This window comes from Micromys minutus (genome assembly GCF_963924665.1).
Source record: "Micromys minutus genome assembly, chromosome: X".
Lineage (NCBI taxonomy): Eukaryota > Metazoa > Chordata > Mammalia > Rodentia > Muridae > Micromys > Micromys minutus.
Genome location: NC_137970.1, coordinates 74,099,482 through 74,115,559, shown reverse-complemented (window position 1 = coordinate 74,115,559; position 16,078 = coordinate 74,099,482). Strand labels below are relative to the sequence as shown.

The window sequence follows — 16,078 nt, the reverse complement described above, 5'->3', positions numbered from 1 at the left end:
TCGTCCACATTATTTCTGTTTATATGACCTTTCCCATTCCTGGGAATAGAGGCCTGACTGACAAAAAAGTAAAAGTTAACATGTAATCCAAGTAACAGAACCCCCCTCTGTGCAGGGGCGTTTTTTTTCCTGTTACCCTCTTAAGTTGTTTGTTATTTCATAATAAAAAATAATTTGCTTTAATTTGCTCATTTATGTCCTGAAGTGCTTTGCTCCTGCCTCAGCCAAGAGTCAGAGGTGCCAGAACCAACAGGACCTTTGTTTCTAAACTTTTACCACTTTAACCGCTGGCTGACCCTAAACAGATAAATAAGGATTGCTTCAGTGGAAATGTGAATAAATCCCATGCAAAATCACATGCTGCTTGCAGTGAATAGCTCTCCCCGTGCTTCCTTCTGCCTTTCTGCCTCACATTCTGGAAGGAACTGTACAAAAAGTGTTATAGAAAATTGGACCTTGCTGAAGACTGGGAGAGTCAGCCTGTAGGTGGAAGCATTGCTCACAGGGAAGATGCCATCACTAAGGTTTTGAAGGAGGGCCTTCAGACATTGGCTGTCACTACCAAATAACAGAGCACACAGTCTTACTTTTTGGACAGTTCTGTGGGATGTTACACAAAGAGAAGCAGTTAGAAATTCCCAATTCTAAGCAAGTTTTAAAAATGAGACATCTACAAAATTTGTTTCCTGCCTCATGGGTTTCCTCCATGTCTGTAATGCTTGTACTAGACAACAAATAGAGACACATTTTAAAATTCAATTAATAGTGATACAGAGTTTTCCAGCTATAGGCCCTTAAATTGTGCCGTGCAGGCCTACAAGTTGACAAGTTACACTTATACCTCATTGTGCTTGGTATAGTTGCCTACTACTTACAGGATTTTATGTGCATTTGAGCGTTATGTGATGGAGCATGGATTTTAATGGAGCATGAGGGGATAGTTTTCATTGCATAAAAAATAATGCTAACTTTGTTCTTACATTTAAGAACTCAGACACAAGTTTCTGTAAGTCAGTTCTCAGTCATACCATGTAGGAAACAGAGCCCTAATGTACATTCGTTAGTTTCCTTGTAAGAAATGCAGATGAGATTGAGCGTCCACATCATTGAGCTTCATTCAGAGTCTGAGATGCTAGATGTCCCTTCTGAACAGTGAACATGGAATTCATGGCATGACCTTATCAGTTCATCTGTTTATATCATAATTAACCTATCCAGCTACCACAGTTCCATTTGGCCTTCCCCATCTTCTTTCTCAGAGAAATATTTATATACACTTTTTAAATTTTTAAAAAATTTTATGAGTATGGATGTTTTGGCTACACGTATGCCTACATATAACATATATAAAGTGTTCAGCAAAGCCAAAAAAAAAGAGCATAAGTTCCTGTGGAACTAGAGTTATACATGGTTGTGATCCACTATGTGGGTGCTGGGAATTTAACTCGAGTCCTCTGGAAGATCAGCCAGTCTTCTTAACTGCTGGGCCAGATCTCCAGCCCTGTGCATTATTTTTAAGCACATCAACAATCATACATATTTCTTGATGTCATATAAAATATTTTATCATATGCATGTGTTCATGTGTGTATACGTTTCATATGAATTGACTCATAGTTCAAGCGGCACCTTTAATGCCCATGGCATTTCCATTGTGCCAGTTATTGAAATAAGTCTGTATATAACCACTACATATGCCATACATGTGTTCTTATTCTTCTCATACATCACTTCTCAACTGCAATTTCCCCTCCCTCCAGCTCTTTTCACACACACTCTCTCTCTCTACCTCCCCTCTTCCTCACATCCACCTCTATTCTGTTTCCCTTCAAAAAGAAAAAAAAAAAAAGAAAGAAAAAGACGAGCAGGCCTCACAGGAATATCTACAGAATATGGTCTAACAAGTCACAAGAAAACTGGGCACAAACCTACCTGTTGAGGCTGGATGAGGCAACCTAGTAAGAGAAAAGCATCTCAAGCACAGAGAAAAGAGTCAGAGACAACCTCACTCCCACTGTTAGGAGCCACAACAAAACACCCAGCTATACAACCATGGTGTGTATTCAGAAGACCTAGCTCAGAGCCACTGAGGGTGGCTGTCACTTGACTCTGAGCCCCTATGAACCCTGCTTAGTTGACCCATGGTTTGTGTTCTTGTGGTATCCCCTTTGGCTCCTACAATATTTCCCTGCAGAAGAGGAGGAAAGAAATTGTATATTTTTGTCGGATCTTCAGTGGTCTTTTTCTTTAATTCTAGACTATTTTGTCTCAGTTAAGGTTTGTTGCTGGGATAAAACACTGTGATGAAAAGCAACTTGGGAAGTAGAGGGTTTATTTGGCTTGCACTTCCACATCCTATCCCATCATTGAAGGAAGTGATGGCAAGAAACTTGAGGTAGGAATTGAAGCTGAGATAAAGGAAGGATGTTGCAGATGGGCTTGCGCAGCCTGCTTTCTTATAGCACCCCCGCCCAGGGATGGCACCACCTATGGTGAACTGGGTACTCTTACATCATCAGAGAAAGTATTCTCAAGGACCAGTTTGGTGGACACATTTCTCCTATTAAGGTTCCCTCTTCCAAAATACCTCTAGCTTGTTTCAAATTGACATCAAACTAGCCAGCAGACAGTATTAGTTTATATAATGATACTTTATATAATGATTGCATGTGTGTGGAATCATCTGAAAGCAGCAAATGACAGCCCTAACCATAACTGTTCCTTTTCCTGAGCTCGAATGTACACCAGTTGAGGAAAATGTGAGAGTTAGTGGGGCTACGGGCTATGAAATTTATTTGGGTATAGTTTCAAGAAAATGTGTCCCCTGTGTCACCCCAGTACCTTCCTGCTCACCACATGCAAAGACATCAAGGTAATAGACACCTTAAAGAGGTACATGTCCTACATGGCTTCGCTATGAGGGGAAATGTGGACTAATCCCTGTGTCATTGTGGCATAGGAATCTATATGGGAGGGGCCCCAGAAGCAAATATGGGGACTGGGGAAGTGGCATTTGTGGTGTCCTTTTCTAGATGAAATCTCCAGCTAATGTGTGAGTTTCCCTGAAAATACCTCAAGTTGTTGTGTACTAATCTCCAGTCCCCACAGGTTCTCCTCAAATTTTGTTCTTTTACCTGATAACTCTTACTCCTGAGATAGCTGCTTATGTATACACTCCACACGACACGTCTGCCACTTTTGCAAATGTGGATCTCATTTGTCCTACTTGATTGTATATAAGGCTTTACTAGATCATCCCCAGAATGATCAGATTTTACCTCCATGTCCTGACCCTTCTGGTGCCACTGTCCTCTGTAAACCTTGGGCTGTCAAAAGCCAATGTTCCCTCAGTGACAACATCCAAGGTCAGAAGCTTCAAACCTAAGCTATGCAAGGTTTATATCATATATGCATCATATACATTACATATACATTATGTATACATATACATATATACATCACATGCACATATACATATATATGAGAGTACAACATTAAACCAAATCATTAAGTGGTAGATGAGGGCACCTGAAGTATAATAGATATCTGTATATAGATATTGAATATTTGTGGATGCTTTTATTCATAGTGTAAATATAAAGCAAATATGAACACTTCATTCTACTTTTGAGTCACCTCTGTAGGTAAAGGGAAGACAGGGTAAGTCAGGGCGTGGATTCAACGTATTTGTCGCCTTTATTATTCTATGCACTAAGCACTAGAAACTTCATTTTATACCAAATAATTAAATGCGGCTGAATGCAAAAATGGAAGTATCAACAGCCAGCAACCTCACTCCTCATAACTGAGGGTTATAAATAAGAACATTTTGCCATTTAACTCTCTTGTTTTTTAGTTGCTTAAATCTGTGCTAATATATTATGTGCATATTATGTGGGCATTTGTAAAACATTGGTGTCTATGAAGTTTCATGCTACCTTGTCCTCTTTATAAGTTAATGTTAAAGCATTTGGTATAGGCAAACTTTGATGTCTGGTTTTGTCAAAACCTTTATAGCTGTATCTGTCCCATTTTTTGAAGTAAACATTTGAATGCACTGGTAGGAAAACGCCACGTCTATTTCAGATTAAATGATGTTACTGGAGTCTGCTAAACAGCTTTCTATGCTCTTCCTTCAATCTGTATTCCATTCAGTCTGTTTGGAAGTGATTGCAACAGTGCAGACAAAATAATTACATTGCCTGGCAGTGCAAACCTAACCCATATGACTCACCTTTTGAATGGCTTCGGGGTGTAATAATCATGGCGACTGATGAAAATGTATAACACTTGCTAGAAGTTGCCTGGCAATGCTCCGAATGCTTTCAATTTCTCCCAAAAGCTCAGAGAGCAGATATTATTCCAATTCCTCTTCAGAAAAAAAAATGGAGTTTTTGTGGGCTTTCTTTATCATAAATACAATACATAGTTATTTTACAGAATTTAATGAGACTCCAAAAAGGGAAATAAATTATTTAAAACCATGAAACCCACAACTAGACTGTGTCTGTCTGGGCCAAATCCACAAGAATCTCATCTTAAAACCTAAGCAATAAGTGCTCTTTTTATGTTTTGTGTCTCCATTACAGCAAAAGGGACTCCCTCAAGGTCCTGTGGTTGTTCAGTATGGACATGGACACAATTTTGTTTTCGCTTATGTTCTGTTTTAAATGCTTATTTAGAAACTAGAAAGGATATAAGGGGTCTGGAAAACATTTAAAATAAAATTAACCTTGCTTCTTTTTCTTTTCAAAATTCCTCAGTTCATATCATAACACATAAATTACTGCTATTAATGTTGCTAAACTCATCTGAGTTTCAAATAAACCGAATATCATATCAGTCAGAAAGAAGACCTAAGGGTATAGTCATAAAAACATGCACAGATACTTGTATAATGCCATAGTGGTGAAATTGCAGCACAGAGAATAGTACAGGTTCTCATAAACTCTCTGTAAAATGATGCAACACTCTTCAACCTCCCTTTTTAGATGTTCAGTTTGCAAAACACAGGGACTGGTGTTTTAAACTCTCCTAGGATTATGTCCACATTGATACTCTCAACATAATACTGACTGTAGGGAGGACATTTTGAGCCAGAAGGTCTGTAGATATATGTACTGCAGAGTTGAAGTGATCCCCAAATTGATAAGCAAAACTTACAAAAAATCAGATATCTTGCTATCTCTCTGGAGGCAACTTGCAAGAAAACAAAACCAAACAAATAAACAAAAAAAAAAAAATACTTTATTGGCATCTACACGGAGCTTTAACAAGTGTAACCATGAGTGGGCAGCTTATATAATTTCATCTTTACAGCTGTTCAGGATACTGTTCATTGTTGACATAATTTAGATTAGGACACAGGAGTTACGAGAAGTTAAACAGTGGCAGAGTGCTGGTCTAGAACACACAAAACCCTGAGTTCGATTTCCAGAACCCAAAGAGTGAAAAAACAGTTAAGTAATTTTGCAGATGAGGAGCTTAGAACCTAAAAACCTGTGATCACAAAGTACCAATCCTTTTTGTCCTGAGTCAAGGAGCCTAGGTGTGTTGTTTTCAATTTTCCTCAGTCATCAGCCTCACTTCTTGTCTGTTTATCAAGATTTTATCTTACTATCTATATAGCAAAAATTTAAAGTATAAAATATGAAAAAAATCACAACTGGCTTTGCAGATATTGGGTTAATATTTCTAGATCTCTTAACAGAAATTGGCCAAGAATCACAAAGTAATGTAAATTTCAAGTAAATATTTGAAAACATACATATTATATGTGATAAAATGCTGGATGAGTTCTAATACTACATGGAACAGATGAAAAACAAGATCATATGCAGAGGTCAATCACCAGTTTGTAGAAGAATTTTAACTTCACATCTAAATAAATATATCTTCACTTTCATTGTTATATACAATATCTAGTGAACATGGCAAATGAAGTATTAATAGCAAATAAAAAGCACGGGGAAGCCCCTGGCATGGTTCTCAAAGAGCTGATGAAACTATATTGACACTGGTAAGGTGATCCAGAATGAATTTTGCTGAGGTGGTCTTCTGTGCCTAGCTGCTTTGGGTTCAAATACGATATCCGTTGTATTGTCCTTCCCAGCATCATGTCCAGAGTACTGCAGGTGGGCACAGAACAGAGGCCACGACTGCATAAATCTAAAACACAGGAACTTTCCTAGCTCAGTGGCATGGAGTAGTTTCGTACGTACACCAAGATGAGAACTCAGGGCACTGTGTCTTGTAACCCTGTGGAAACATGGAGAGCTCAGTTAGGCAGTGTCCATGTAAGTGCCGTATTCTACAGATTGCAATGAAGGTTCATATCTCACTTGTTTCCTAATAACCTTTTCCTACAGCAAGAGATGAAAGATAGTAGCGAGTCGCACTCTTTGTGCTTTTTCCTTGTCTACAGTGTCACTCGTTGGACAAGCATTTGCATGGTATATGAACCACGTCAAAACCAGCACTCCTGTTTGTGTTTTTCATGACATTGTTCATGGAACCAGAATGCACTGCGTATGCTGGGTTTGTAATTTTTATTTCAAGCATTTCAAATGAAGTGGGTTTTTAGCCATTTAGTGATCATGGGCTCTAGAATGAAACAGAGTGCGAAAACAAAGCAAAGGACTGATGAATCTAAATGGATGCTTGCTTGGACTGAGAGGCCTGGCTCGGCTAAATCTGCTTTCAAAGCATGTTTTCTCATTAAAATATTTTCAAGTACTTGTATGACTTGCTTCCTGGCAGCCACTTATTTGCTGTGAGTAATCCATTATTGACAAGTGGCTAGAGGCCTTCAACTCTGGACAACAGTATCATGAAAAGGGTAAATTCTCACTAGATTTTGAGAGGTCGTATTTGTATTCTTATGTTCCCTAATGATCTAAATAAATAGCTCGTTATGATTAGATTATTTTTACTGTGGTGAATCCCATTTGATTTATCATCAAAAGGAATACTATCAGAGTGAATTTCCCCTTCCACATATTTAACTCACCAGACATCAGGCACCAAATTTACTTAGTTTCATACAAGACTCAGAGCAGGAAATAGTGCAGCTAATGTAGTAAGCGAAACACTTACTGGATTAACAGAGCAAAGGGATAGAGTAGAAAGTAGATCTTTTGGCCCTCCACTGCCTTGTCCAGCCAATCCAGTTTCTTAAGATTCCCCCAAGATAGCTCATGGATTTATAAATATTGTTATATAGGTTCCTTACTTATAAAACAAAAACCTGGCACTTCCCCACCAAAAAATGTTAACTTCTGGTTATGATGTGAGAGCAGGTTAGTGCAATTAATATCTTTTTAAGTGTTAAATACTCTTTATTTGATATCATACATAAACCACAGTAAATGCCTTTCAGTGGTAAAAGGCAGCATCACTGATGTAGGGAATCCTAATCAAAACAGCAGTGTCAATAGTTGCTTCCTGGCGTTTAGCACGGCCTGTGAGAGGCCAGTGAGCACAAACTGAGACAGAGGTGAGTCTTCTTGTTTCTGAGACAGTGATAGAGTCTTCCCAGTGTTTAAACACATCCACATACCCAGTTATATAAATCTAAGTATAAAACCATCCAGTAGGTTTGGGGCTATACCCCATATTTATGGAAAGTGAATTATGACTAATTAAGTCCAATCTCATCTCGAGAAAGGGAGAGCAGTGTTAGCATGTGTACAGCCGGAATGCTGCTTTAAAAGAGATCAGATCCATGTCATCACAAGTCAGTTTTACCTAAATCAGGACTGTCCAACAAAAACATTGTTAGCCATTCATGATCTGAATTTGGTGTATGAATTTAATTATGGTACACATTAAAAGTCATGAGACATTTGTTTTGTAATAAATAAGGCAGTGAAATTACTCATTAGTAGCCTTTTTAAGATAAGCTGTTAGGTCTGCCCTTTCTCCCTCCTTCTTAATTCCAGCGAAGATCATTTTTGTCCCAGGGATGTACTTTTTGGGATTCTCCAAATACTCCATGAGGGTACCCTCTCCCCAGGTGATGCCTTTCTTCTTGTTGGCATCTGTGTAAGAGAATCCAGCAGCCTGATCTGTCTTCGCCCAAACAGACCGTGGAGATGTGGTTCAGTCTTATGCTTGCCTCCCTTTCCCACAGTGTGGCACTGGGCACATTCTGAACAAAAATCTTCTTGCCTTTTTCAACATCACCCATTTTAAATTCGATCTGGGCTGTTCAATATCACAGCCGCTCAGACTCTTATCCAGATGTGACACTCTCTCCACAATATCTTAATGTATGAATCTGGATAAAGAATAACCTCCTTGATTTCATTTTCAAATGTTATTTGTGAAATAAGATTTTCAATAAAATAACACTCTACAATGAAATTAATAGTCCTTTTTAAAATTTTTCAGATACATAATTCATATTAAAAAGTACTTTATTTGGACTGGGGAAATAACACAGTTGTTAAAATGTTTGCTATGCACAACATATGTTTTATAAAATAAGCTGGGCATGGCTGTATGTCCTTGTATAGCCTAACTGGCAAGCCCCTAGCCTAAAAAACTGTGTTTCAAACAAAACAAAGTAGATGGCTCCTGAGGAGTATCACCCAAGGTTAACCTCTGGTTTGCATTCCCATGTACATCTAAATAATCATGTTTACGCACACATACGTGCACAAAATACAAATACTATATGTAAGGGCCTACAGTCTTGTCAGCTATATCATGGTGAAACTGATGATGAAAATGACTGTGGTCAGGCAAAGAGGTCACAGTGTGAACAAATCTAATGTTCCTACGGCCATAGCTAGAATCTGATAATTAGCAATGGGTGTCAGTGTGTGTCTCTTCCCAGAGGCATTTGGGGCCAGTCACAGTTCAGCAATAATAATAAGTCCAGCATGGGTACCAGAACAACCCTTTCCAGGATAAAGTGTTTGCTCATATTAAGGGTTCAAAGGGAGGGTCTTGCATTGGATCAGATGTACTTGAAGAACTATTTTTACATATAATATATCTAAAACAATACTAATTGTACAAAAGAGTCATGCTCATCCATACCAGCAGGTAATTCAAACAAGGAAAAGGAACAGTCATTGGCATATGTAAAATTTCTTGCACAAACAAACATTAAAGAAATGTAATCAGAAGCATTGAGGTATTTGAGTATATAAGCAAGATATAGAACATCATTTCAACATGAATTTCAAAGAATACGTATTTCTTTGCATACGGATATACATATGTTCTGTTTTGAAATGTTAACAAGCCCACACATAGTTGCAGATTTCCACATTATTGAGTGGTTATTTTGAGGCAGTACATAGTAAGAAAGAATACACAAGTTAATGCCTACATTAATTTTTCTAGTGTTTTAGGGGCTGATGTTCTCAATTAGCAAAACCAAGACCAGTAGAATAAAACTACGATAAGACAAATTAATTATGGTTTACTTATAAAACTGATATGACAAGGGGTCTGGGAAGACAGCTCAGTGGGTAAGAGTTTTGCTGTTCAACCTTAAAGACTTAAGTTTGGATCCTTAGCACCCACATAAAAAGCCAGGTATGTCTATGTGTGCCTGTAACACCAGCATTGAGAGAGGCACAGAGACAGACAGAACCACAGTACTTCAAAGTAGAGACAGGTAAATTCTGAGACAGCACTGGCCCAACCACCTAGCCAGACTGGCTAATTTCTGGTTTAATGAGAGATCGTGTCTCAGGAGGCATAGAGTGATGGAGAACACAGCTGCATTCACCACAGTCACAAAATTAGCGCCACAATATATTTCTGTACATTAAGCTGTCTTAAATATATTGAAATGTAAACAGGACTTACATAAAATATTATATTTATAATCACATGTATTTCTTAAGTTTAAGAGGAAGACATAAACTATTGTATTGTGTAATTTAATGCTTTAGATACTATGTGAATCAGCACCTCATTTGCTGCATGACACGCTGAAAGTGTCTCCTGTGGGATTCCAGGGACATAGATGTTCTCTTCACACTCCTTGTTTTTTAATGTCTCTTGCTGAAGTGACAGCCATGGTGCAATTCTGAATATGGTCACCAGAGGGCACTAACACCCAACCAATCTTACTTTTTTTTTTTTTTTTTTTTTTTTTTTTTTTTGTTAAAAGGGCAAATCTGATTCTTTAAAAGGTATGAAATGATAATTACTCGATTACTTCACTAACTGAAAACTAAGTTGTTTAGTTCGCTACATAATTTTAAGTTTTGAAGAAGCCACGTCTTCAATTTCAGCTGCTATCAAAATCATCTGAGAGGTTTGTTAACACTGCTACAATCCAGCCCAAAAATTTCTGATTTAACATGGGGAATGGAGTCAAAGAATTAGCATTTTCTGTAAGTTCCTAGACACTGCTGGTCTAGGAACCATACTTTGAGAACTATCGGCAAAAGCAAAGCACAGTGCTTACCTTTTCCAAGACGCTTCGAGAGCTATGCTGTGAGAACAGTCTTGGTGGAGATAACCGCTCAAGGCAATGCGGTTATGAACTGATACCTAACATCTACTCTACCCACTTGATCCCCCAACCTAGTACTCATGAATTAAGACACAAACCTGACATGACGGTACATGCCAATACAGAAACATAGAATTATTACTTCTATTCCTGAGGAAGTGACTTCTACACTGACAGTGATAAGATGGCTAGTAGTCGACAGGATACTAATTGCAGTACCATGTATCCCAGACCTGTTATTACATTGGTTCCCCTATGTTATCTCTATAGTCTCTACCTCTTCAGTGTCTCTTTCCCTCTTATAAGACAAAAATAAGAAGGACCAGAAAGTATATAAAATGTGGGAAATAGTGTGTGGGTTTTATCTCCTCCCAAGCTCCCCACGTAAGAGCGTAGAGCACCAGATGGCTAATCAAACAGGAAGTCTGCGTGCCCTCACTTCGCTGTTGCTGCAGCTCACCTTCACCTGTTCTCATTCTCGTGATTACTTTCCGTTGCACCTACCTTGCAGCAAAGAAATGCAGAGTGGAGCAGAGGCAGTGCCGCCGAAGTTTCCCATTTCCCAGACAACGCTGTGAAGAAAGCGCTCCACGCCCATGCTATAATCAACCCTAAGCTCATAAAAGATAATTCTTATTTCTGTGTGTGATGACAAATCTTGGATGTCGACTTGACTCCATCTGGAATCAAATAAACCCTAAGGAGCCAGGCATGCCTGCGAGAGATTTCTTTTTTAATTTGATTACTTGAAGTGGAAAGATCTAGCTCAAATCTAGGCCATACCTCCTGGTAGCAGTCCACATAAAAATGACATAGAAGGAAGTAGCTTTTGGCTTGCTTGTCCTCACACTCACTGGCAAGTTTATCTATCGTGTTGCTGAAGCATTCCTTCCCTTGTGTTAGGACGTACTTCATCAGGATTCCAATATAGAATGCAGCCCAGCAGCTCTCCTGGACTCCAGCACCAGATCAGAACCACTGAGGCATTCAGACTCATGGATCGAACAACTAGTAGATCCATGCTTGACCTTTCTGTCTGGAGAGGACCCTTATTGGACCTAAAGTACATCATGTAGGCAACTTTAGTAAATCCACATTCTATTTATTCTGTTCTTTCTGCTCTGCGGATGTCTCTGTGACCACCACAGCCAGGAAAATAAACAATCCTCAGGAGGCAAGAAGGAACTTTATTTCAACGCGACTAAGTAGGTGGTGTTGGTTCAAACTTCAGGAGTCTAAACTCTAATAGTTTATTTCAGGCATATTCAAGCACAACACCATTTGGTGAAAATGTTCCTGGTGATAATAAACTCATTCCCACATGTACAATAATGTTTGAGATGTGACTACATCAAAACTCTTCGTAAAGTACATATGACATCTTCCCTAAAGATGAGTTCTCTAGATTGACTGCATGTGACACTTTCTATAAAGACAGAGTCAGTGGATTAACAAGCTCGTGATAAGGGTCTGGGGAATATCCCAGTGGGTTCTGGGCTATAGAGGTAGTTCAAAAGGCCACCAGGCTATCTGCCATGTCTGATCCTGGCCTTCTGGATATTTATGGATATTCTCACTTCCAGATATGGTAGACAACCTAAGTACAAGCACTGGTTTCAGACACTGGGGAAATGATGTGGAAAAAGGGAAATTGTCACTTCTCTAAGCCGGCCTGGTATCTGGAGAACTTTATAATGCAGTTCCTCTAATCATGATAGTGAACTTACAAGGCAAGTAATAAGGATCCTTTAATTAGAAGTGAGAAAGTTTAAAACTACAGAAAGTAAGAAAGCTACCCCATCTCCCAAGGTTAAACCCGTGAAAACAAGCCAAAGACTTTGAAATCCATTCTTTTCCCACTGTGTTGGCTTTCATCTATTTCATCTTTCCATCAGGCACCAATCTCTACCTCTTCCATTTGTCAAAACTTTTACCATCCACTGTACTGATTTCTTCACCACAAAAATGATTGACAAAAACCTAAAAGATGTATATAATAGAGGGGACGTTATCCACATACTTCATATCCACGTAGAGGAATGTGACATCAAATATTCATAAAGTTTAAGAATTCAGAGAACACTTCATGGTTAAATAAAGAGAAAGGGAAAAAAATAAGTCTCAGAAAATGATAAGAATGCTAGTATACCCATGGTACTAGATGGCCAGCAATAGGCATGAATTAAATTGTGAATAATTTTATTCCCAAAACAATACATTGCATGTAAAATTTAATGTGATCACACCTTTACAAAACTATGCATATGAATTCCCATTTATATTCACAGAAAAATATTTTAAAGATGAAATCATTTTGCAGCGCTTCACTTTTGATGTGACATCTTTATTTACTGCCACTCTCACAGATATTTATGACATTTGCCTAAAAGTAGAACTACAATATGATACATCTCTGCCACTACTACATATATTGCCAAAGGGTTCCAAGTCTGACCGCAGGGGCACTTGGGTGTCCATGTTTCTTGCTTCACTGGCACAAGAGCTAAGATGCAGAAGCAGCCTAGAATCTCTCAAACAGGTGAAGGGATGAAGAGGGTGTGAACGCACGTACACACTGCCACTTGATTCCACCACAAAAGAAGCTGACAGCACGGCCTTTGCAGAAAAAATCAGATGGGACTGGGAAACATTTTGTTAGGCAAAATAAGCAAGAGTCAGAAAGACAAAGACCACACATTGTCTCTCCCCTGTTTAAATCCCAGATTTCAATGGACATGTATGTACATATATTGGAGTTGTCAGTCATAAAATTAGAAATGGAATCGTGGAAGGGAGAAGGGATCTTAAAGCGCGAAGTAAAAGAAAATAGGTCGTGGAGTCCGTATAACAGGAAAGCAGAGGAGAAACGTTTGCAGGGGAGGGGAAGAGCAAGGTGAATGTAGGGGGGATGAGAAAAGGACAAACATAAACAAAGTGGGCATGAAAACGCCGTAATTAAAACCATTAGTTTGAAAGATTGTCTTAAAATGTTACTAGATTTGTGATTTAGAGAACTGAGATTTTTTGGGGGGGGGTTGTTTGTTTGTTTGTTTGTTTGTTTGTTTTGTTTTTGGTTTGGTTTGGTTTTTTGTGGCCTGTATGTTAAGTGCAACACGTGGGTACAGTACCCATGTTGGCCAGAAGAGGGCAACAGATGCCCTGAAACCGGAGTTACTTGGCTGTGAGCCTCCACATGAATGCTGAGACTTGAACCTGGAAAACTGGTAAAAAGCTCTGAACCTCTGGAACCAACTCTCCAGCCTTTATCTAATTTTATAGGACTCTACTGTCCTGGAATTTATAGTGCCTAAAATAAGGAAGGAAAAGAAGAAAGGCTAGCCCACCAAATACTATATGCACACCCAAATGCTGACTTTACTCTTTTAGAGCCATTCACACTGGCCCATTCTATTCATCTCAAAGAGGGGTGTAATTTCCTTCCAGGAGCTTAGCGATCCAGGCAGCAACCTTTCCTGAAGGAATGGTTGGCTGTACTCTACAGGCGTCTAGAAAACTGGTGGGTCAGGCCCAGACCCCTTCTTCCCAAATCTTTCCACAGCAGACAATCACGGGTGTTGTTTTAGATTTGACCAGCAGGTGGCCATGGTCTTAATAGGCTGCCTTCCGGGCGACGGAAGACCATGGTCTTGTAAACGGATATATAAAATGAAGAACCCTGAAAACATTCGAAATTCTTTATATGGACAGAAAAGACTTTAAAGTGTACAAGATGTTTCATATGTTAATAAATCATAATTCCCGAGACTGATTCTCTCACCTTCAGGCCATATTCGTTCAGGAGGCCTGTTGGTCCCTTCTACTTTTCCTCTCTGAAGCACAAAATTTCCGGATGCCTACAGACATGGTGACTTGAAAATGTTGATTCTATTTTTTCCCATGTATATGAAACAAGTGGGCGTTTCTCTAACACTAAACCGAGGAGAAAAGAATCAGACCAGATAACGCACCATATAATAAAAAGAAACTGCGCACATGGTCTTTCTTCTTCCAAATCTCAACAGGAAACATCTGCAGAAAAATCAGCACAAAAGCTTGTAAACTGTGTTAACTGTTTGTGGATGGCATGTCTTCCGTGTATATTTTCAAATGCTCTTTTGTAGTTACGGTATTTACTGCCATCCGCTTCTTTAGTTTTTTTAGTCAGAGGCCCAAGAAGCCCAGGATGGCCTCCACCCCCAGTGTTCTGGGATTACAAGACACAACAGGAACATTCCTTGAAGGTTTAGGAAGCTTTGAGCATAGAGTGCAGTTCATCTAATAATTCCCCTTTAAAATAGTTTGGGCAGGATTGTTTGCTGCTTAGCAACAATCTCTTTCTGTGTTAATTTGGTATTTGTACATATAATAAATGTTATATGTGCATTTACGATCATAAAGTATACAATATACAATCTATGAAAGTGCTATGCTCAGAAAGGACCGGGTACGAAGCAGTCGCCAGTGCAGAGAGAACCCTGCTGCTAATGGAAAAACAAGCAGCCCCTGCCTCTTGTCTCCCCACCCCCAATCACACAAATTCCCAGAACCTCATGATGTAAAATGACTGGACGGAGGCCAAAGTGGATTATACTGTCTGCGAGACTGCGTCTTCACATCAGGACCACAGTTCAGATGAAGATGGAGCTTGTGAGCAAAAATCAGACAGGTTAGAGATAGAACCCTTCAGGATTTTGAATGTCTGGGTGCATAGCAAGAGAACGTATGCGCCATTGTGTTAAAGGGTAATCAAATCCCAATTCTCGGACTTTCTCTCAGTATAACCTCATCTTTTACAAACGACAGAGTCGATTGCATTTCCATGCACACACACCTCTTCACTTCCAAATAACAGCCTGTACTCAGCCTTCTGCCAAATCACTTCTTTTCCCAGTCTGTGAAAATGGATTGTCTCAACGGGGAACAAAGATTCCTTTGTCTTCAGGCTTATTTATTTTGAGAACTTAGTAGAGAGTATTTATACTGGGACTGGGAATTTTATCAAATACTTCTCAAACAGGAAACCAGGCAGCCTAATGTTCTCAATTTGTATGGTTTAAATATATATGATCCATAAGCAAAAATATTGGTTTTTTTTTATCAAAAATAGTTGAGTTGGTGATTGCATTAAAGTTAAATATTGAGCTCGAAGAAAAGAAAACCAAGGAGAACTCATGTTTTCTGCATGCTGTCTGCTTCATTTTAACAAAAGGGCCTTTACATGGATGGTTCTTTTTTTCAGAGTCCAGTGATAAACAAATCTCTTTTGCTGTCCGTATATTTAAAAACCAAAGTTTGTAGACACAGCCCTGGTCTTTGACATGAATAGGGCTGTAAAGATAGTACTTATTCCAGGCTCAACAAAGACTAGTCCGGACTTCTATCTCATAATCCACCTAACATTTCTTTCTTCGCTATGTTAAGTTGAAGCTGAGATTTGCACAGGTAAACGATCACTTATTTCTAATCCATGTTTGGGACTCCTGGTATTTTTATCTATGGAATATAGATTATACTCTTTGCCAATAGGAAGAATCCACCAAATACCAAGAAACTGAGGATCTCTGTACAATGCAAGAAGATGATGATAGTAGCTTAGCA

At 38.9% G+C, this 16,078-nt stretch overlaps 1 pseudogene across 1 annotated transcript; it reads right to left on the bottom strand.

Annotated features, from left to right (window-relative positions):
* Positions 1 to 7,872: 7,872 nt before the first annotated feature.
* On the bottom strand, positions 7,873 to 8,188 carry LOC308416045 (cytochrome c, somatic-like; annotated as a pseudogene). Its single transcript has one exon. The product of its transcript is annotated as a cytochrome c, somatic-like (transcript).
* Positions 8,189 to 16,078: the final 7,890 nt, after the last annotated feature.